Source organism: Balaenoptera borealis, assembly GCF_965194805.1.
Source record: "Balaenoptera borealis genome assembly, chromosome: 12".
Classification (NCBI taxonomy): domain Eukaryota; kingdom Metazoa; phylum Chordata; class Mammalia; order Artiodactyla; family Balaenopteridae; genus Balaenoptera; species Balaenoptera borealis.
Genome location: NC_138869.1, coordinates 98,473,785 through 98,495,213, shown reverse-complemented (window position 1 = coordinate 98,495,213; position 21,429 = coordinate 98,473,785). Strand labels below are relative to the sequence as shown.

Genomic DNA, 21,429 nt, shown 5'->3' with positions numbered 1-21,429 from the left:
TCCAAACCCAGGAGGTAAGGCCATAATTTCCATAAATCGGAGAGTCATCATCACTCTTTGATTAAATGTACCAGTTGGAGAATGGCTGGCACATAGGAAGCATTCAACCAATATTTAATCATTGTGCTTCCCTTGTGTCTTTCGTTTCTCATATCTGATTAGTTGTGAAGCAAGGCCTTTTCCCTACATCCTGTCTCTTGTGTCCATTTCATTCTTTCTTTCTCTAACTGCCACTAAGTTAGTTGATAATTTAATGCTCTTCATCCTGTGATGCTGCATCTGTCATCATCACCATTATCATCATCCAGTCCCTTTGTATTCAATCCACAAATGAACCTCGTGATATGGAAATTATAATTCCCATTTTACAGAGTATTAGGTTTAAGGAATTTTACCCAGTGTCATTCAGCTAACAATTGTCAGAGAAATGTGCATTTATATCAAAGGTTATGGTCTCTTCTACTAAGTGGGACTAATGACCTGCTATGAAGCCCCCATTATACTCTATGGCAATTTCTCCCTGGACCAGTTATCTTCTCTGTTCATCTGGTTGACTGTGCCATGCCCACTGTGGAATAATAATAAGAGAATCATCAGTGGATGCTAAAATCACTGGGTGAGAAACTGTCCAGAGAATAGGACGTTCACAGTCTCAAATATGACACCACAGATGACTTATTAATACCAAGGGGAAGGTGGCAGGCACCACCTTAACCAAATGGGAATAATGGGATAAACTGACATCAAGCGCCTCCTGATGTGATGTAGTGAGAAAACAACATCACCTGTGTAGTATTTCTGTCAGAAATGTTAAACTTGAATCTAATCATGAGGAAAGAATCAGACAAATCCAAATTGAGATACAATAGACAAAAAAATGGCCTAGATTCCTCAGAAATGCCAATGCCATAAAAGACAAAAAAAGTTCAGTGAATGGTTCTAGATTAAAGAGGCTGAAGAGATATAACAATTAAGTGTGACATCTGATCCTTGATTGGATTATGATTTTTTCAAAAGCTATGAAGGACATATGGGGACAACTGAGGAAAACTGAACATGGACTACATATTAGAAAGTAGGATTGTATCAATAATATTTTGTATGATTAGACTGTGGTTATGTGGGAGAATGCCCTCATTCCCATATATATAGACATATGTAGGGTTGAAGTGTCCTGACAGCTAAACTAGTACTCAAATGTTCCAGTAACAAACAAACAAACAAACCACACCAGAGAGTTAAAGCAAATAAGGTAAATGTTAACAATTGGGGGATTTAGATAAAGAGTATATAGATATTTTTGCAACTTTTCTATAGGTTTGAAATTTATTCAAAATAAAAAGTTGGTTAAAAAAAAAAGAAATAATATTAGCAATACTTATGTAGCCCTTACTTTGTGCTATAGATACTCTTCCAAGCACTTTACACAGAGTAATTCATTTAATCTTCACAACACCCTGCACGGTATATTATATTAGCTGCATTTTACACATGAAACAATAGAGGTTCATAGAGGTTAAGTGATTTGACCGAAGTCAACAGTCAGCAAGGAGTAGAGTTGGGATTCCAACTAGACCCTGTGCAACTTAACCTCTCTGCTCAGCTTTTATTGGGCATATCCTAGTTTTCATCACCTTCTGAGGGCGTGCAAGAGGTTGTCCATCACACCTCAATAACTCAAACACTTTAAAGTTCTTCTTTATATTAACTTGAAATTTATTTCCTGATGGATTTTATCCTTTTGTTCTATTTCTACAGTGGGTCCATCCAGAGCAAATCACTCTTTCCTCCACTAGAATGTAAGCTCCACAAGAATTAAGAATCAGTCATGTTCACTACTGTGTTCCCATGTTGGAAAAATACCTCCTGGCACACGGCAGGAACTCACTAAATATTTATCGAATGAATGAATTAATGAATGAATGAATGAACAACAGCCTTTCAAATATTTGAGGTCAACTGCTGGAGATTTCCACTCTCTGTTGAAAACCTTCCTAGTCCCTTCAGTTGTTCCATTAATATTCTAGTCATGGTCCTCTAAATAATTCCAGTTTTTCTAGTGTTAAGGGTTGTTCCCGGAACTGAAAACAGTACTCCAGAGTTCACTGACCACCACCACTTTCCTTGTTTCAGATGATTTCCCTCTTTTAATTGAGCCTAAGAAATCACAACAGTTTTTTAAGTGGCATTGTAAACACTACAGAAAAGTTTTACCGGCAAAGACAGTGGACTGAACATACATGTTCAGATGAACTACCATCCATCTCCATATTGCTCTGTCCTAGGCTCCATTAAAACAACAGTAAAGGATTTTTTTTTCCTTGCATAAGCCCCTGAGAATAAAGGTAATGAGAGAGAAGGAAATAGTAATAACGTTTTAGAAGCTGGAGAGCAGATGAACAAATGGTAACTGACTTATCTGACCTAAGAAAGATGAATCTTAAGCCAGTAGGGGGATCAGGTGACACTAAAGAATCCCAAAAGTTTCAGAAATTGGTGACATCAGTTACCTCTAGAAGGAGGGTTTAAGGTGCAGAGTGAAAACAGGAGGATTGGTCACAAATCTGTTTAAGACTTGAAATGTCTTTGTAGCCCTCCTTTACGCAGCAGAAACCTAAGGGTCTATTCTCCAGAGGAGTAACAGAGAAGGTCTCCAGACAGGGGTTACACCAGACACAGTTTGGGGCAGGGGTACCTTAATGAAAGGAGGACTAAATCGGATTGGAGGAAGATTAAATAAACGTTTCCATACTGACTGCCAAGACCTATGCCCTCTTCCCCCACTCTGCTTATCTCTGTCCTTCAGGTAAGAGTTTGGAAAGTCTTTCTCTGGAGAATCCAACTCGTCCAAGAGGAAAGACTTAGGAAATTGACAATGAGGGGTCCCCAAAGAAATGGCTGACGCCATAGCATGTAAACCCCACCCCTGAGCTCAGAGCCTCCAATGAGCTGTAAAATTAAAAAAAAAATTTATCATTCATTGTAGCTAAATATACATAAGATGAAATTTTATCATATTAACTATTTTCAAGTGTATAGTTCAGTGGCGTTAAGTACATTCACAATGTTAACGCAATCATTACTACCATCCATCTCCAGAACTTTTTCATCACCCCAAAAGGAAATGCACTCATTAAACAATAACTCCTCGTAACCCCCTCCCCTTAGTCCCTGTAAACTCTGTTCTACTTTCTGTCTCTATGAATTTGACTATTCAGAGTTTCCTTCCTTTCTAGGACTGAATAATATTCCGCTGATAGAGCAACACCAGACAAGAAACTATAGAGTTAAGGGAAAGCCTTATGTTAACTCATAGCCTAGAGAGATTCCTCTACCTTCCCAAAGCCAGGATGATTTCTAAAACCCACTTGCACAGCAGCACAGAGAAGCCACCCCAGGTTCTAATCTCTGCAGCAGCAGATGGTTTTGCAACACCCGACAGTAAAGGAGAGTAACCTTTGTAAACTGCATTCTATACGGTATATAGATCTGTGCAGAAGCACATTGAGACAGCTAGCTAGGGCGACACAAAGACGGCTGATGCAGGTCCTGGACCCTGAAGTCTGAGTTGTGAACAAACACATTAGCAAAGAGAGAGAATTCCTTGCTCCTGGGAGCACAGCCTTGATCTGGAACAACCACCCTGGCGTGAACCACCACAGAGCACGAACTGGTGTTCAATACAGGAAATGACCACAGTTAGGTCGGCCATGGTCTGAGGACCCAGACCAAAGTGGAGATGTTTACACTAGTCCCCCTTTATAAAGGGTTTCTCCTGATCCCTATCAAAAGCAATGAGGTTCACATGAAAAATCTATAACGGCTGCATCTTTATATTAATTGATGTTCTTTTTCGCAGGCTCAGTATTTGTGGCTCACGGGCTTAGTTGCTCCGCAGCATGTGGGATCCTCCCAGACCAGGGCTCGAACCCGTGTCCCCTGCGTTGGCAGGCGGATCCTTAACCACTGCGCCACCAGGGAAGCCCCTTTGGCAAGCACTTTAAACTCAGTCGCACTTGAGACCTGCTCTCCCCACCCTGGACTGTGCCCTGTGTCTGCAGCTACACAGGGCTGGGGTGTGGGTGGGGATGGAAGTGAGGCATTATAAAACAGACTTGAAGAAATAAATCATGTAAAGTAGATAACCAACAAGGACCTACTTTATAGCATAGGGAACTATACTCAATATTCTGTAATAACCTATAATGCAAAAGAATCTGAAAAAGAGTGTGTGTATATATATATATATATATATATATATATATATATATATATATATATATCTGAATCACTTTGCTGTACACCTGAAACTACAATAACACAACATTGTAAATCAATTATACTTCAATAAAAGAAGAAAAAAGAAATAATCATGGCATAAACTGTTTATCTTGAACCGTTTAAATATAATTTAAACATTAGCAATTTAGTTTAATAATTTCCCTGCAACATAGTTCTGGGAGGATCCTAGAACCAAATTCTTGAAATCTTCTCAGAATCAGAGAACTTAAGTTATGCCAGCAGCAAGTCATCTTCCAGAAATATGCCACAATGTTGTTTCTCAAACTCCAGCTATGCATAAAGATCACTCTGAGAGCTAAGTAAACAGACTTCTGGGCCCTCACCCCAAAAGACTGTGATTCAGTAGATCTGGAGCTGGCGCAAAGATCTTCATTTCTAGCAAGTTCCAAGGTGACATTTATGCCGCTAGTCTGAGGATCACGCTTTAAATAGTACTGTTCTACAGCATTAGAAAATATTGTCCAACAAGTTCTCTTCGAGATGTCTTCATACTTTGCATGATTTTCTATTCCCCCTTTTCCTCTTTTACTTCTTTGCAACCTTCTTGTCTTCTTCCTTTTCCTCTCCCTGCCCTCTAAATATGGATATGCTCCAAGATTAAAACTTTGCTTCTTATCTCCTTGCCTTTCCTTCCATTATAAGTTCAGTAACTACTCATTGAGAATCTACTAATTGTTAAGCTGGCTCTAGGTACCATGTAAGGCAAAACCAGTAAGATCCATGCCCTTTGCTCCCATATTATCTTCTCTGTGAAAATTTTCTCAGAACTTTCTCACAAACATAACCATCTTTTCCTTTGCTTTCCCATAGCTCTTTATTTGTTTCACTCATCTGGCTTTTATTTCATACTTTCTTGGTTGGGAATTCCCTGAAACAGTATCCCAAATCTTGATTGCAAACAGGATCTGCACTGGGCAAAACTCTCTCAACCTCCAATTTTGATTGTGTCACCAATCTGTATTTAATCTTCCATTCAAAAGTAAGGTTTAATAACTATATGAGCCTTGTAATTGATCAGAAAATTGTGCCAATCTTTTCAATACAACACCGTCTTATACCAATACAAATATACATTGGAGTTACGCAAAATTTCGATTAATATTTGGAGATGTTGCAAGATGACAGGGAAAGTGAAACAAAATTCCACTTCTAAGCATGTTAGCGCAAGGCAAATATTTGCTGCGTTCACTTTTACCTAATTCAGTTCAATCAACATGTATGGACAAATCACAATATACAAAATGCCGTTCTACTGTACCTGCACGCGTTTTCTTTTCCCCTCTAGCCTGTGTCACGCCTCTTCGATGGGGGTGGGGGTGGGTACATGTAAATTGGCCTTGCTGCCTCCACCCTGTATTGTGGCCACAGTCAATGACAACAGTGCTCATCTCTGTGGATGTGTGTGGTTAAAGAGGATAGAAGTGGGAGCTGGGGAGAATATTTTCACATAACGCTTCAGTAAATATCAGTGGAAACCTCTCTGAGCTATCTCTGTCCTGTCCTCCAGACTTCCTTCTCTGTGATATAAAGTGCTCACATAAGCAGTCAGAGCTGTGACGGAAATCCAAGGCTGACCTGATTTACTAAGTCCTCAAATGTTGACCTCTCCAGGGCAAATAAGTAGAGCAGGAGGTCATTTGGATAAGAAAAATAAAGAGGAGCCATGAGCAAACCAGTAGATCTTTGGAATCAAACAATTTAACATAGAATGAATACCAAGGATTTCCTGGGGAAGGAAGGAAGTGTAATTCTGCCTATCCACTAACCTTAGGACCATATCAAATTTAGACTATCCTCATCCCTTTCGCTTTGTAGTGGAGACATATCACACTCACATTCAACTTACACACACTCAACCACATGTTTGCAGAAAACAACAGCCACAGCAACCATAGTTCTCACACAACATGGCCCCAGATGCAGGCCAACTACTTCATCTGCTGCTCAAGAAACAGAGATGTGTTTTAATAATGGAAAAAAACCACCTGGCTATATTGGCTCCATTGAAAGATGGTATATGATATACGCAAAGCATGCATACTGTTCTTCATGGGTGATTTAGGGGACCTTCTTTTGTGGAAAAACAGCTGATGTCTCAGTGCCCCTGGGGCTTCCATAGGCAGCTGTGGAATTAGGCCAGTGGCTTCAGAGACTGCTCTTCTAGACCACTGGCTGACGAGAGCATGAGGAAGGCTAGGTCTCTATGGAAACCACCTTCCCCTCCCTTTCTATCCTGCACACTCCTCCCTCTTCCCTCCTTTCCATTTCTCCTATCAGAGAACTTTCCTCACTTCACAAGATGGGACAGTGGAGGTGATGCAGTGAAGGCTTCATTGACAGGGGAAGTTGGTACTGTGCACTTTTGGTGGGAGCTCTCACCCCAGATAAACTGTGTGGACCCCTCAGGGCTCATAAGTCCCAGTGTAATACAATAGCTACTTCTGGCTAAGCATCATCACAGCTTGGTGGTTTCCTAAACATGAGAGACCTTGGGTTGTCCTCACTGTAAATTCAAGCTTGGGACTATTTCTAGGCAGGACACTATTGGAGACTATTTTTATCTATGCCAAACAGTAGCCCTTCTTCTAGCTGAATGATTACCAGGTTTTAAGAGGACAGAAGTTATATTTATTTTTACTGTTGTGCAGAATTATGGAGAAAATGTGTAATTAGAAGAAAAATCCAGATCTCCTGAAAGAAAATGGGCGGCAAGGGGAAAGTGGGAACTCACGGTACCAGGGCAAGCTGCTAATCCATCAGGGGAGCGTTGTGATTGCTCCAGAGGAACGAGGTCACCAGGAAAACCTTTGCTTAGAAACTAAATTAAGAATAAGGTCCCCATTGTTTGTCTTACAGTGGCCAGAGTTCATGAGTGTCTTGCTTTGTCCCCAGGGGCTCTGTTTCTCCACTCTAGGCCAGCTCTGATGAAGAGGAAGCCATATATCTTCTAAGAATATTTCTGTCTTGTGCTTAACTCAGTAACATTAACAGAGGGAAATGAGGTTATGTGAACTTCCCATGGATATTTGGATGGGAGTGACTCAGTTGATACAAAGGATTCCCTGTGAAACACATCCAAATAGAGTCGAGTTGATTCTTGTGATTCCCTTAGGTTTCACCAGCTCAGGAAAGAGGAAAGAATATCCTAAGAGATAGTGACTCCATAACTATATGCAGATGGCCAAAACACATGGTAGGAGATGCTCCCACAAAAATAAAACAGTGTAAAGATCTTCAACTGCAAATGGATTAGATGTGGAATATTTTAATGATAGAGTCATTTCTGATGCAAATAGCTTCCTCATTGTTCCATTTTCCAAATAAAAGGTTATTCTTGTTGGTAGTTAGTGTGTGCTAGTTTCAAAACCTACCTTATCTTTAAAATCTTCCAGAGCAGAAGATTGATAGTAATGAGGAAAATCAACTCTGAGGCAAAATAGTTTAGATTCACTCAGAATTTAGCAAATGTGAAAATTAGTACATTTAAAAAAGAAATCTAGCCATTTAATCCTAGAAACAAACTTCTTACAATCCCCCCCTCCCCCCCCCACACACACTCTTATTAGATTTCTACTTTTCAGGAAGCGTTCATTATAGCCCATAGAAAATATTCAACCTTAACACAGGGAAAAGCAAGTCACTTCCCTCAGCAAGGGATTAGAATAGGATACATGTTCCCATTTTTGGACCTAGGGAAGAATCAGTTTTGGTCTCCTCTCTGAAATATGAGTGAAATTTGAGTCTCTAAGGGGCAAGGTAGAGCCACAGGGGGCACTAAATTGGAGAGAAGACAAATATCTTTGACATTGCTAGGTACGTTCTATCTGCCTTTGGAATCACCTGAGACACAGAATCCTTGACTACCCTTCTTCAGTTCTTATCCAATCTGTTACCATATTTTTTGTATTTATCTCTTTCCTTTAATTTTTTTTTTTAAATTTTATTTATTCATTTATTTTTGGCTGTGTTGGGTCTTCGTTTCTGTGCGAGGGCTTTCCCTAGTTGCGGCGAGCGGGGGCCACCCTTCATCGCGGTGCACGGGCCTCTCACTATCGCGGCCTCTCTTGTTGCGGAGCACAGGCTCCAGACGCGCAGGCTCAGTAGTTGTGGCTCACGGGCCCAGTCGCTCCGCGGCACGCGGGATCCTGCCAGACCAGGGCTCGAACCCGTGTCCCCTGCATTGGCAGGCAGACTCTCAACCACTGCGCCACCAGGGAAGCCCTCCTTTAATTTTTTATTCATCCCTCAGAGTGATGAGCCAATGCCTTTAAAATAGTAGCTATTCAATAAATATTCCACAGACGAATGGATTTTTCTCATTCACTTCTAGGCTTCCAGTGCTTGTTCAGCTCTATCTCTCAACAGGTATCGGTGTGCAGGACGTTTAGAAATACCACTACGGCAATTACTACAGGAATTACTTCTCCTGCTTCTTTAACAGCTGGGGCATTATATGCTAGAGTGGGTTACTCAAACCTGAAATTACTTACCATAAAAAAATGTGACTTGGGATCAAATACACATGGGAAGAAAGGAAGACTTTGATTTCTAGATTCACCTCAATATCACAGAAACCATATAGGCATCTTCCTCTTCTTTCACTCTTTCTTTCATGATCAGTGGCCAGTAAATGTGAAAGTAACTAAGGCGCAAAAGGAAGGACAATTCACAAAAAGGCAATTAGAAGTTTTAGACAGAGAAGCATAGCTCTGACACATCTTTCTCGAGAGCGTCTGCTCCCTCCTTTCAGAATGCCACCAGCTTTTGTTTTCATACATAACTTCTATCACCAGGTCCCGGGTTACTAAAATAAATTATGGATAAAGAATTGGTAACAGAAGTTCCATAGCTTCTCTGGATCTGGTAAAATGAAAGGGAACTGTCTTCCTTGATAGAAATGTTCCCACTAACACAAGTAAAGGAACAAAGAAAAAAATTGCCTTGATGCTTGTCCCTCCTTGTACTTCCTACTTCCTCACCTTGAAAACAAACTATTGAGAATGTTCACAGAAGGAAGGTTCTGCTCAGCCTCTGGGAGAATGCAGTACCTAATCTATATTCTGCAATGACTTGAGTTGACAATATCAGCAAATATATTGCACTCAAACAAAATTGTTTCAGGATAGAATAGAAGTGATAGCAAGAGATGAGGCTAGGGCACCACACAGTATTCATCTGAGTCCCCATACCTGAAAGTACCAGAGAGCAGAGCGTATTCCAGGCCTGGAAGAAACTAGACTCACTTGATCTACATGTGGTTTTCTACTAGACCAAAATGAGACAGTAGCAAATGTCCAATTACACATTGAATAGACTCCAGAGCATTTCAGAGAAGCTCAAGTATAGTGATGTTGAGGCACCATTATATCAGCTTTGCAAAGTCAGATCCTTTGGATAAGTCAGATCCTGTGTGATATTTACATAACACACACGTGTTCAAAAGCAACTCTGGGGACTTGTCCACAATCTTCTCAAATGTTCCCAATTCTCTGTTTTGTCTCCTAGAACCACTTCGTCCCGTTCAACACATGACAACCCACCAAAGAAGAATCTCATAGCCTTCTTAAGTCTTTCCCTTTTTTCTTGATGAAAGAGTCATTGTCATCATTGAGTCTTCTCTTCTTCCACACAAGATGGTACACAGTATTCGTCGTTCTGGACAAATCATTTTGTAAAGCACTTCACAAGTGTATTCGGATGATGGCTAATATGGGGGTTTTTGAACCATTGGTGAGAGATGAGTTAGGTCTGGTTATCCAGAAACTGCAAGGCTTGTGCCTTTGGCCTTTGCTGTGTGAAGCAGCTGTGCAGCCAGAATGCAGAATGAATCTTTTGGGACCACTGGACCCAGATGTGCTCATGAAACTCATCTAAAAAAATCCTTATAAGGTACAAAAGTGGAGGAAGGAGGCTTGATGGACCCAGCCAAGACCTTAACCCTCAGTGTCGATTGCAAAGACAGTTGCATTAACAGGGGGCAGATGCCTTCTGTTCTATTCTTAGTCTTTCGGGTCAAGCTAAGGTATAGTTCAGGGGTCAACAAGCCAGGGCCCCTCGAGCCAAATATGGCCCGTTTGTCTGTTTTTATATGCCTGAGTCAAGAATGATTTTTACATTTTTAAATTGTCGGGGAAAAAAATCACAAGAAGAATCATATTTTGTAACACATGAAAATGATATCAAATTCACATTTTAGTGTCCATAAGTAGTTTTATTGGAGCAAGATTATACCATACTGACGAAGGCTGCTTTTTCTCTACACAAACAGAGCCGGGTAGTTGCAAGAAACCATATGACCAGCAAAGAAAAAAAAAAAAAAATCCCTTACGAAAAAGTTTACTGACCCCTGATAAAGTTCATTCTTAAATTCAACCTCGTTCCTTAAATAGATGTGTGAGGACTTGCTCAAACGCATGGATTCTTTTTAGAGGATCGTTATGTCATCTATTGGGGAATGAGCCACTAGTTTTTATCAAATAGAAACTGACATGGGACAAGTGACTTGACCAACCTTGACTATTAGTCAGTGAAACACAAATTAAAACCACAAAAAGATACTGTTTCACACCTACCACTTTGTAAAGAAATTTTAAGTCTAATAACATACTGTGTTGTAAAGGGGCAGCGCAATATGTATGGGTACTGCTGGTGGAAATGAAAACTGTCACAACCGTGTTGGAGAGAGCAGCTTGGCAATTCCTAGTAAAATGGAAGATATATTCATAAGACGACCTATGATTCCACTCCCAGGTTTATCCTCTATTCTGAAGAAATTCTAGCACATTCACAAAAGGAAACACATAGAAGGATGTTCTGTGTTGCCTGGTTTATGTGGTTAATGGTTTTCCCCATCCCTTCCAGGAACATGGTAGGTTGTGCTTTCAGCTCCCTTGTGGCTGGGTGGAGCCCTATGGCTAGTTTTGGACATTGGGTTGTGAGCAGAAGTGACACATGTCATGGCTGGAGTGTATATAAGGCCAATGTGAGATGCTTCCAAGTTATAACAATCCATAGAATCAAAGAAGAAATTATAGTGGAAAATAGATAATACTTCAAGTTAAATAATAGTATTCCATATCAGAACTTATCATTATACTATCAAATACTACATATCAAACCTATAGCCATGCTTAAAATATAATTTATAGCTTCAAGAGCATATTAGGAAAGAAGAAAATCTGAAAAAAATCAATAAACTTTGAATCTTAGTTTGGACTCTACTCCTCAGAAGCAGATTGCAAGCCAATGATTCAAGGGCACACAGTTTACTGGGAATAAATTAGTTTGCCAGGGCTGCCATAACAAAGTACCCCAGACTAGATGCGTTAAACAAGAGAAATTGACTTCTTCACTGTCCTGTAAAATGGAAGTCTGAGATCAAGCTGTTGGTGCAACTGATTTCTTCTGAGGCCTCTCTCCTTGGCTTGTAAACAGCCACCTTCTTCCTGTGTCCTCACATGGCCCTCTCTCTGTGGCTGTCTGTGCCCTGACCGCCTCTTCTTATAAGGACAGCAGTCAGATTGAATTAAGGCCCATCCCAATGACCTCACTTTAACTTAATCACTCATTTAAAGGTCCTATCTCCAAATACAGTCACATCCTGAGGTACTGGGGGTTAAGATTCCAACATGAATTTTGAGGGGAACACAATTCAGCCATAACAGGGAGGGCTGGGAAGGTAGAAACACAACTAGAAAGTGAGACAGAGAAGGGAAGGCAGCCAATAAAGGGTGTATTATTAAGGCAGCCATCACAACAGGTGACTGGAGCTTGATTACCAAGGAATACTCTAAAAAACTATGTAAAATATGCATCAGAATTATCCTGGCCAAAGGACAAGAAGATTGGTCTATTTACAGCCTGACAGCGTTCGGCCTTTGGTTAAAGGTTTCTCCCACGGATGTTAGTTCCCAGGCACTTCTAGCCGCTATTCCACAAAGAGGGTTCAGGCAGCTCAGTGGCAGCCCTCTGACAAAGAATCAGATGTTGGCCCTTGGAACTCAGGCTGGTGTGCATGAGAATGGCAAGGGGGCATATGGGCAGAGCCCCAACAGTGTCTGCTTAGCAGCCCTCTCCAGAAGTTACAAAAAGAGGAGTAAATGAACCCAAAGAGAATGCAATAATTAAAACAAATTCAAATGTATAAATAGATAAATCTACAAAACTATGGATTGGTTCATTAAAATACTAATAAAATTTTAAAATTACTGTTAAGACTTCCAAAATAAACAATGTGAGGAATTTTAAAACAGGACATCATTACAGTTCCCACAGACATGAGCTCATTAAGAGAAGAAATAGAAATAAAAGAGAGAGCAAGTAGCAATTCCACACCTCAAAAGAATTGGAAACAGGTACTCAAACCTAATACATGTACATGCATGTTCATAGCAGCAATATTCACAAAAGCCAAAAGGTGGAAACAACCCAAATTTCCATCAATGGTTGAATGGACAAGTTGTGATATATCCACACAACAGAATATTATTCAACCATAAAAAGGAATGAAGTACTGATATACGCTACAACATGGATGAGCCTTGAAAACATTATGCTAAGGGAAAGAAGCCAGACACAAGAGACCATATACTGTATGATTTCATTTATATGAAATATTCAGAAGAGGTAAATCCGTGGAGACAGAAAGTAAATTGTTGCTTGCAAGGGCCCAGGGGGAGAAGGGAAAGGGGAGTGACTGCTTAATGGGTTGAAGGTTTCCTTTTGGGGTGATAAAAGTATTTTGGAACTTGATAGAAATGTGATTGTACAACCTGTGAAAGTACAAAATAACACTGAATTGATCACTCTGAAATGGTTAAGTTGATATGTGAATTTTACTTCAATAAAAAAATTAAGTGAGGGGTAAGGGGGACAGGGATAAATTGGAATATTGGGACTGACACATACACACTACTATATATAAAACAGATAGCTAATAAGGACCTACTGTATAGCACAGGGAACTCTACTCAATACTCTGTAATGACCTATATGGGAAAAGGATCTAAAAAAGAGTGGATATATGTATATGTATAACAGATTCACTTTGCTGTACACCTGAAACTAACACAACATTGTAAATCAACTATACCCCAATAAAAAATTTTTTTTAATTTTTTTTTTTTTTTTTTGCGTTTTAATTTTTATTTATTTATTTATGGCTGTGTTGGATCTTCGTTTCCGTGTGAGGGCTTTCTCTAGTTGTGGCAAGTGGGGGCCACTCTTCATCACGGTGTGCTGGCCTCTCACTATCGTGGCCTCTCTTGTTGCGGAGCACAGGCTCCAGACGCGCAGGCTCAGTAGTTGTGGCTCACGGGCCTAGTTGCTCCGCGGCATGTGGGATCTTCCCAGACCAGGGCTCGAACCCGTGTCCCCTGCATTGGCAGGCAGATTCTCAACCACTGTGCCACCAGGGAAGCCCTTTTTTTTAATTTTTAAAAATTAAGAGAGAGTATGAAAAAAGGAGTAGAACTATCTGGTGGTATTTAAGTATGGAGCGCAGACCACATGCCAGATCTACAGTTGCCAAACCCTGACAATTTTTAATATTTTGATGATCTCAGCAAGTATTCCCAGTTGTCCTGTAAGGTGAGGATTACTAACAATATTCATTTTTACAGAGGAGAAAGGAGTTCATGGGAAAGACCTGATCATTTCCCTGTCTTCGTGTCACTTTGTATTTTGCAGAGTTGATCCAGAGTATCTCTCTTGAGAAGCAGAACCCAGAAACATAGATAAGCTTACTTTAAGGCTTGGAGATGTCTCAGCTAAAGGAAGTGGGCCAGGGCAGAGTGAGGTGCTCTGACATTCCAAATATAGCCCGTGCTTGGTCACTTAGTTAGATAGATTTGTTGCTAGCAACAAGTACTTAGAATGTGTGTCATTTGGCACATCTTGAGCTGTGAAGTAGATGCAATTCAGGCAAAAAATTGATGATGTTACAGGGAGGGGCTGTGTCGGGTGCTAACTGCCATCTGCAATGCCTGAAGGAGGGGTGGAGAGGAGTGAAGAATCTCTTTCTTTTTAATAGATTTTCAAGATGGGAAAATCATACTGCAATCCCTGAGCATTTGGGAACAATTGTACTTAAGGTAGAAAGTACACCTAACATGAAGCTGGGAAAACTGGACACTCTCTACAAACTCACTTGGCAGATTCCTCGGTGTCAGAAGAAAAGGTCAGAGCATTTCAATTGCCTTACTCCCTCCAGCCACTTATGTGGAGCCCCAAAGAGACAGCAAAAAGCAGAATAGCAAGTACCGATGGCTGTGGGATTTCTAATCACCACACAGGATGACATCTATGATCTCTGGAAAAGTATGCAAAAGATGTTAGATGAGATGGTAGCAGAGAAGTGATTGAAGCCTAAACCACAACGCTATAGGCATGTGGTGAAGCTAATTCTTTGGCTCGGGTTAGAATTTATATTAGAAGGTACATTAGCAAAATCTCTGAGAACGGTATGTTATTCCCTACAATTATACCTGGAGAAGTAGGTTAATATTTAATCTTTATTTTAACTTTATGAAGGAGAAAATTTTATATTACAAATGTTAAAGTGCAAATTAGCATACAATCATAGGTCCAAAAGCTGAAAAGAATTTTGACTAAGTCCTAGAAGAAATCAAACTATTGAAAAAGAAGGGAGAAGAGGAAGAAGGATTAAAGTAAAGTTAAAAGCAGAAAACCTTAGACTGAGAGACTGGTTCAAGATGGCGGAAGAGAAGAACGTGCACTCACTCCCTCTTGCGAGAGCACTGGAATCACAACTAACTGCTTAACAATCATCCACAGGAAGACACTGGAAGTCACCAGAAAAGATACCCCACATCCAAAAACAAAGGAGAAGCCGCAATGAGATGGTAGGAGGGGTGCAATAACAATAAAATCAAATCCCATAACTGCTGGGTGGGTGACTCACAGACTGGAGAACACTTATACCACAGAAGTCCACCCACTGGAGTGAAGGTTCTGAGCCCCACGTCAGGCTTCCCAACCTGGGGGTCTGGCAACGGGAGAGGGAATTCCCAGAGAATCAGACTTTGAAGGCTACTGGGATTTGACTGCAGGACTTCGACAGGACTGGGGGAAACAGAGACCCCACTATTGGAGGGCACACACAAAATAGTGTGTGCATCGGGACCCAGGGGAAGGAGCAGTGACCCCATAGGAGACTGAACCAGACCTACCTGTTAGTGTTGGAGGGTCTCCTGCAGAGGCAGGGGGTGGCTGTGGCTCTCCCCAGGAACAAGGACACTGGCAGCAGAAATTCTGTGAAGTACTCCTTGGCGTGAACCCTCCCAGAGTCCACGATTAGACCCACCAAAGAGCCTGTAGCCTCCAGTGCTGGGTTGCCTCAGGCCAAACGACCAACAGGGAGGGAACTCAGCCCCACCCATCAGCAGACAAGCAGATTAAAGATTTACTGAGCTCTGCCCACCAGAGCAACACCCAGCTCTACCCACCACCAGTCCATCCCATCAGGAAACTTGCACAAGCCTCTTAGATAGCCTAATCCACCAGAGGGTAGACAGCAGAAGCAAGAAGAACTACAACCCTGCAGCCCATGGAACGAAAACCACATGCATAGAAAGATAGACAAAATGAAAAGGCAGAGGGCTATGTACTAGATGAAGGAACAAGATAAAACCCCAGAAAAACAATTAAATGAAGTGGAGATAGGCAACCTTCCAGACAAAGAATTCAGAATAATGATAGTGAAGATGATCCAGGACCTTGGAAAAAGCATGGAAGCAAAGATCGAGAAGATGCAAGAAATGTTTAACAAAGATCTAGAAGAATTAAAGAACAAACAACTAGAAGCATTAAAGAACGAACAAACAGAGATGAACAATACAATAACTGAAATGAAAAATACACTAGAAGGAATCAATAGCAGAATAACTAAGGCAGAAGAACGGATAAGTGACCTGGAAGACAAAATGGTGGAATTCACTGCCGCAGAACAGAATAAAGAAAAAAGAGTGAAAAGAAATGAAGACAGACTAAGAGACCTCTGGGACAACATTAAATGCACCAACATTCACATTATAGGGGTCCCAGAAGGAGAAGAGGGAGAGAAAGGACCTGAGAAAATATTTGAAGAGACTATAGTCAAAAATTTCCCTCACATGGGAAAGGAAATAGCCACCGAAGTCCAGGAAGTGCAGAGAGTCCCAGACAGGATGAACCCAAGGAGGAACACACTGAGACACATAGTAATCAAATTGACAAACATTAAAGAAAAAGAAAAATTATTTAAAGCAACAAGGGGAAAATGACAAATAACATACAAGGGAACTCCCATAAGGTTAAACAGCTGATTTCTCAGCAGAAACTCTACAAGCCAGAAGGGAGTGGCACAATATATTTAAAGTGATGAAAGGGAAGAGCCTACAACAAAGATTACTCTATCCAGCAAGGATCTCATTCAAATTCGACAGAGAAATCAAAAGTTTTACAGACAAGCAAAAGCTAAGAGAATTCAGCACCACCAAACTAGCTCTACAGCAAATGCTAAAGGAACTTCTCTAAGTGGGAAACACAAGAGAAGAAAAGGACCTACAAAAACAAACCCAAAACAATTAAGAAAATGGTCATAGGAACATACATGTTGATAATTACCTTAAATGTGAATGGATTAAATGCTCCAACCAAAAGACACAGGCTCACTGAATGGATACAAAAACAAGACCCATACATATGATGTCTACAAGAGACCCACTTCAGACCTAGGGACAAATACAGACTGAAAGTGAGGGGATGGAAAAAAGATATTTCATGCAAATGGAAATCAAAAGAAAGCTGGAGCAGCAATACTCGTATCAGATAAAATAGACTTTAAAATAAAGGATGTTACAAGAGACAAGGAAGGACACTACATAATGATCAAGGGATCAATCCAAGAAGAAAATATAACAATTATAAATATATATGCACCCAACATAGGAGCACCTCAATACATAAGGCAACTGCTAACAGCTATAAAAGAGGAAATTGACAGTAACAAAATAAGAGTGGGGGACTTTAACACCTCACTTACACCAATGGACAGATCATCCAGACAGAAAATTAATACAGAAACAAAAGCTTTAAATGACACAATAGACCAGATAGATTTAATTGATATTTATAGGACATTCCATCTGGAAACAGCAGTTTACACTTTCTTCTCAAGTGCACATGGAACATGCTCCAGGATAGATCATATCTTGGGTCACAGACCAAATTTAAGAAAACTGAAATCATATCAAGCATCTTTTCTGACCCCAATGCTATGAGATTAGAAATCAATTACAGGGAAAAAAACATAAAAAACACAAATACATGGAGGCTAAACAATACATTACTAAATTACCAAGAGATCACTGAAGAAATCAAAGAGGAAATCAAAAAATACCAAGAGACAAATGACAATGAAAACATGATGATCCAAAGCCTACTGGATGCAGCAAAAGCAGTTCTAAGAGGGAAGTTTATAGCAATACAATCCTACCTCAAGAAGCAAGAAAAATCTCAAATAAACAATCTAATCTTACACCTAAAAGGACTAGAGAAAGAAGAACAAACAAAACCCAAAGTTGGTAGGAGGAAGGAATCATAAAGATCAGAGCACAGATAATGAAATAGAAACAAAGAAAACAATAGCAAAGATCAATAAAACTAAAAGCTGGTTCTTTGAGAAGATAAATAAAATTGATAAACCTTTAGCCAGACTCATCAAGAAAAAGAGGGAGAGGACTCAAATCAATAAAATTAGAAATGAAAATGGAGAAGTTACAATGGACACCACAGAAATACAAAGCATCATAAGAGTCTACTACAAGCAACTCTATGCCAATAAAATGGACAACTTGGAAGAAATGGACAAATTCTTAGAAAGGTATAAACTTCCAAGACTGAACCAGGAAGAAATAGAAAACATGAACAGACCAATCACAAGTAATGAAATTGAAACTGTGATTAAAAATCTTCCAACAAACAAAAGTCCAGGATCAGATGGCTTCACAGGTGAATTCTATCAAACATTTAGAGAGGAGGTAACACCCATCCTTCTCAAATGCTTCCAAAAAATTGCAGAGGAAGGAACACTCTCAAACTCATTCTATGAGGCCACCATCACCCTGATACCAAAACCACATAAAAGATACTACAAAAAAAGAAAATTACAAACCAATATCACTGATGAATATAGATGCAAAAATCCTCAACAAAATACTAGCAAACAGAATCCAACAACACATTAAAAGGATCATACACCATGATCAAGTGTGATTTATCTCAGGGATGCAAGGATTCTTCAATATATGCAAATCAATCAATGTGATACACCATATTGACAAATTGAAGAATAAAAACCATATGATCATCTCAATAGATGCAGAAGAAGCTTTTGACAAAATTCAATACCCATTTATGATATAAAGTCTCCAGAAAGTGGGCATCGACGGAACCTACCTCAACATAATAAAGGCCATATATATACGACAAACCCACAGCAAATATCATTCTCAATAGTGAAAAATTGAAAGCATCTTCTCTAAGATCAGGAACAAGACAAGGATGTCCACTCTCGCCACTATTAGTAAACATAGTTTTGGAAGTCCTAGCCACGGCAATCAGAGAAGAAAAAGAAATAAAAGGAATACAAGTTGGAAAAGAAGAGTAAAACTGTCACTGTTTGCAGATGACATGATACTATACATAGATAATCCTAAAGATGCCACCAGAAAACTACTAGAGTTAATCAGTGAATTTGGTAAAGTTGCCAGATACAAAATTAATGCACAGAAATCTCTTGCATTCCTATACACTACAATGAAAGATCAGAAAGAGAAATTAAGGAAACAATCCCATTCACCATTGCAACAAAAAGAATAAAATACCTAGGAATAAACCTACCTAAGGCGGTAAAAGACCTGTACTCAGAAAACTATACGACACTGATGAAAGAAATCAAAGATGACACAAACAGATGGAGAGATATACCATGTTCTTGGATTGGATTCAATGCAATCACCATCAAATTACCAATGGCATTTTTCACAGAACTAGAACAAAAAAATCTTAAAATTTGTATGGAGACACAAAAGACCCCGAATTGCCAAAGCAATCTTGAGGGAAAAAAGCGGAGCTGCAGGAATCAGACTCCCTGACTTCAGACTATACTACAGAGCTACAGTAATCAAGACAATATGGTACTGGCACAAAAACAGAAATATAGATTAATGGAACAGGATAGATAGCCCAGAGATAAACCCATGCACCTATGGTCAACTAATCTATGACAAAGGAGGCAAGAATATACAATGGAGAAAAGACAGTCTCTTCAATAAGTGGTGCTGGGAAAACTGGATAGCCATATGTAAAAGAATGAAATTAAAACACTCCCTAACACCATACACAAAAATAAACTCAAAAAGCACTAAAGACCTAAATGTAAGGCTGGACACTATAAAACTCTTAGAGGAAAACATAAGAAGAACACTCTTTGACATATATCACAGCAAGATTTTTTTGACCCACCTCTTAGAGTAATGGAGATAAAAACAAAAATAAACAAATGGGACCTAAAAAAACTTAAAAGCTTTTGCACAGCAAAGGAAACCATAAACAAGACAAAAAGACAACACTCAGAATGGGAGAAAATATTTGCAAACAAATCAACTGGCAAAGGATTAATCTCCAAAATATATAAACAGCTCATGCTCAATATTAAAAAACCAAATAACCCAATCAAAAAATGGGCAGAAGACCTAAATAAACATTTCTCCAAAGAACACATACAGATGGCCAAGAGGCCCATGAAAAGCTGCTCAACATCACCAATTATTAGAGAAATGCAAATCAAAACTACAGTGAGGTATCACCTCACATTGGTTAGAATGAGCATCAGCAGAAAATCTACAAACAACAAATGCTGGAGAGGGTATGGAGAAAAGGGAACCCTCTTGCACTGTTGGTGGGAATGTAAATTGATACAGCCACTATGGAGAACAGTATGGAGGTTCCTTAAAAAACTAAAAATAGAACTACCATACGACCCAGCAATGCCACTACTGGGCATAGACCCAGAGAAAACCATAATTCAAAAAGACACATGCACCCCAATGTTCATTGCAGCACTTTGCCAGGTCATGGAATAGCCAGGTCATGGAAGCAACCTAAATGGTCATCGACAGATGAATGAATAAAGAAGATGTGGTACATATATACAACGGAATATTACTCAGTGATAAAAAGGAACGAAATTGGGTCATTTGCAGAGACGTGGGTGGACCTAGAGACTGTCCTACAGAGCGAAGTAAGTCAGGAAGAGAAAAACAAATATTGCATATTAATTCATATATGTGGACTCTAGAAAAATGGTACAGAAGAAGCAGTTTGCAAGGCAGAAACAGAGACACAGACGTAGAGAACAAACGTATGGACACCGAGGGGGGGTAAGCGGGGCGGGGCAGCGGGGGTGGTGGCATGAATTGGGAGATTGGGATTGACATACATACACTAATATGTATAAAATAAAAAACTAATAACCTGCTGTATAAAAAAAAAAAGATAACAGACTTACACTTTATTTCTTAAACCCTAAAACCCTGTGTTCATCTGGTCATCAAACTGATCAGTGCTTGATCCGTTGATTTAAACTCTGAATTCAAGTCCTTCCTGCCACTTTCCTGCCTTAATTCAATCCTGGGTTATTTCTTTTCTTTTTTGTAAGTATATTTTTTTATTGTGGTAAAATACACATAACATAAAATTTACCATTTTACCTATCTTCAAGTGTACATGTAAGTGGCATTAAGTGTATTAACAATGTTGTATACAGCCATCACCACTACTGAGAGTGGAACAGAACTTTAAGGATGAGTTTTCTGAATTGGTTCTGGGAATTGACTCTCTAATCTGATTAGATTTAAAAATGCTAATGATTCTATTTTCAATAATAAAGGCACAAGTAAGTTACATGAAGAAGTGCTCAAAATGCCTATGGTTGCCACTTCTGCTCTACTGCCTTCTCTCTCCTACAAGAAGAGGTTAGGGTCTGGTTTATACATGGTTCTGCACAGTATACAGGCACCACCCCAAAGTGGACAGCTGCAGAACTATAGCCCTTCTTTCTGGAAC

The 21,429-nt window shown here is 39.7% G+C and overlaps 1 long non-coding RNA gene and 1 pseudogene across 6 annotated transcripts in view; one reads left to right on the top strand and one right to left on the bottom strand.

Annotated features, from left to right (window-relative positions):
• LOC309607176 (F-actin-capping protein subunit alpha-1 pseudogene) overlaps nt 1-21,429 on the bottom strand; it is a 72,926-nt pseudogene that overhangs the window by 11,848 nt on the left and 39,649 nt on the right. The window lies entirely within an intron of this gene.
• Nucleotides 1-21,429, top strand: part of LOC309607184 — a 218,092-nt gene that overhangs the window by 172,528 nt on the left and 24,135 nt on the right. Inside the window, exon 4 of one of the 2 annotated variants that reach the window (XR_014232306.1) lies at nt 9,808-13,406. The exons of the other annotated variant lie outside the window; for it this stretch is intronic. This is a non-coding gene — a long non-coding RNA (uncharacterized lncRNA). Of the gene's footprint in view, nt 1-9,807; nt 13,407-21,429 lie in introns of those variants that run through there. 2 annotated transcript variants of the gene reach the window in all.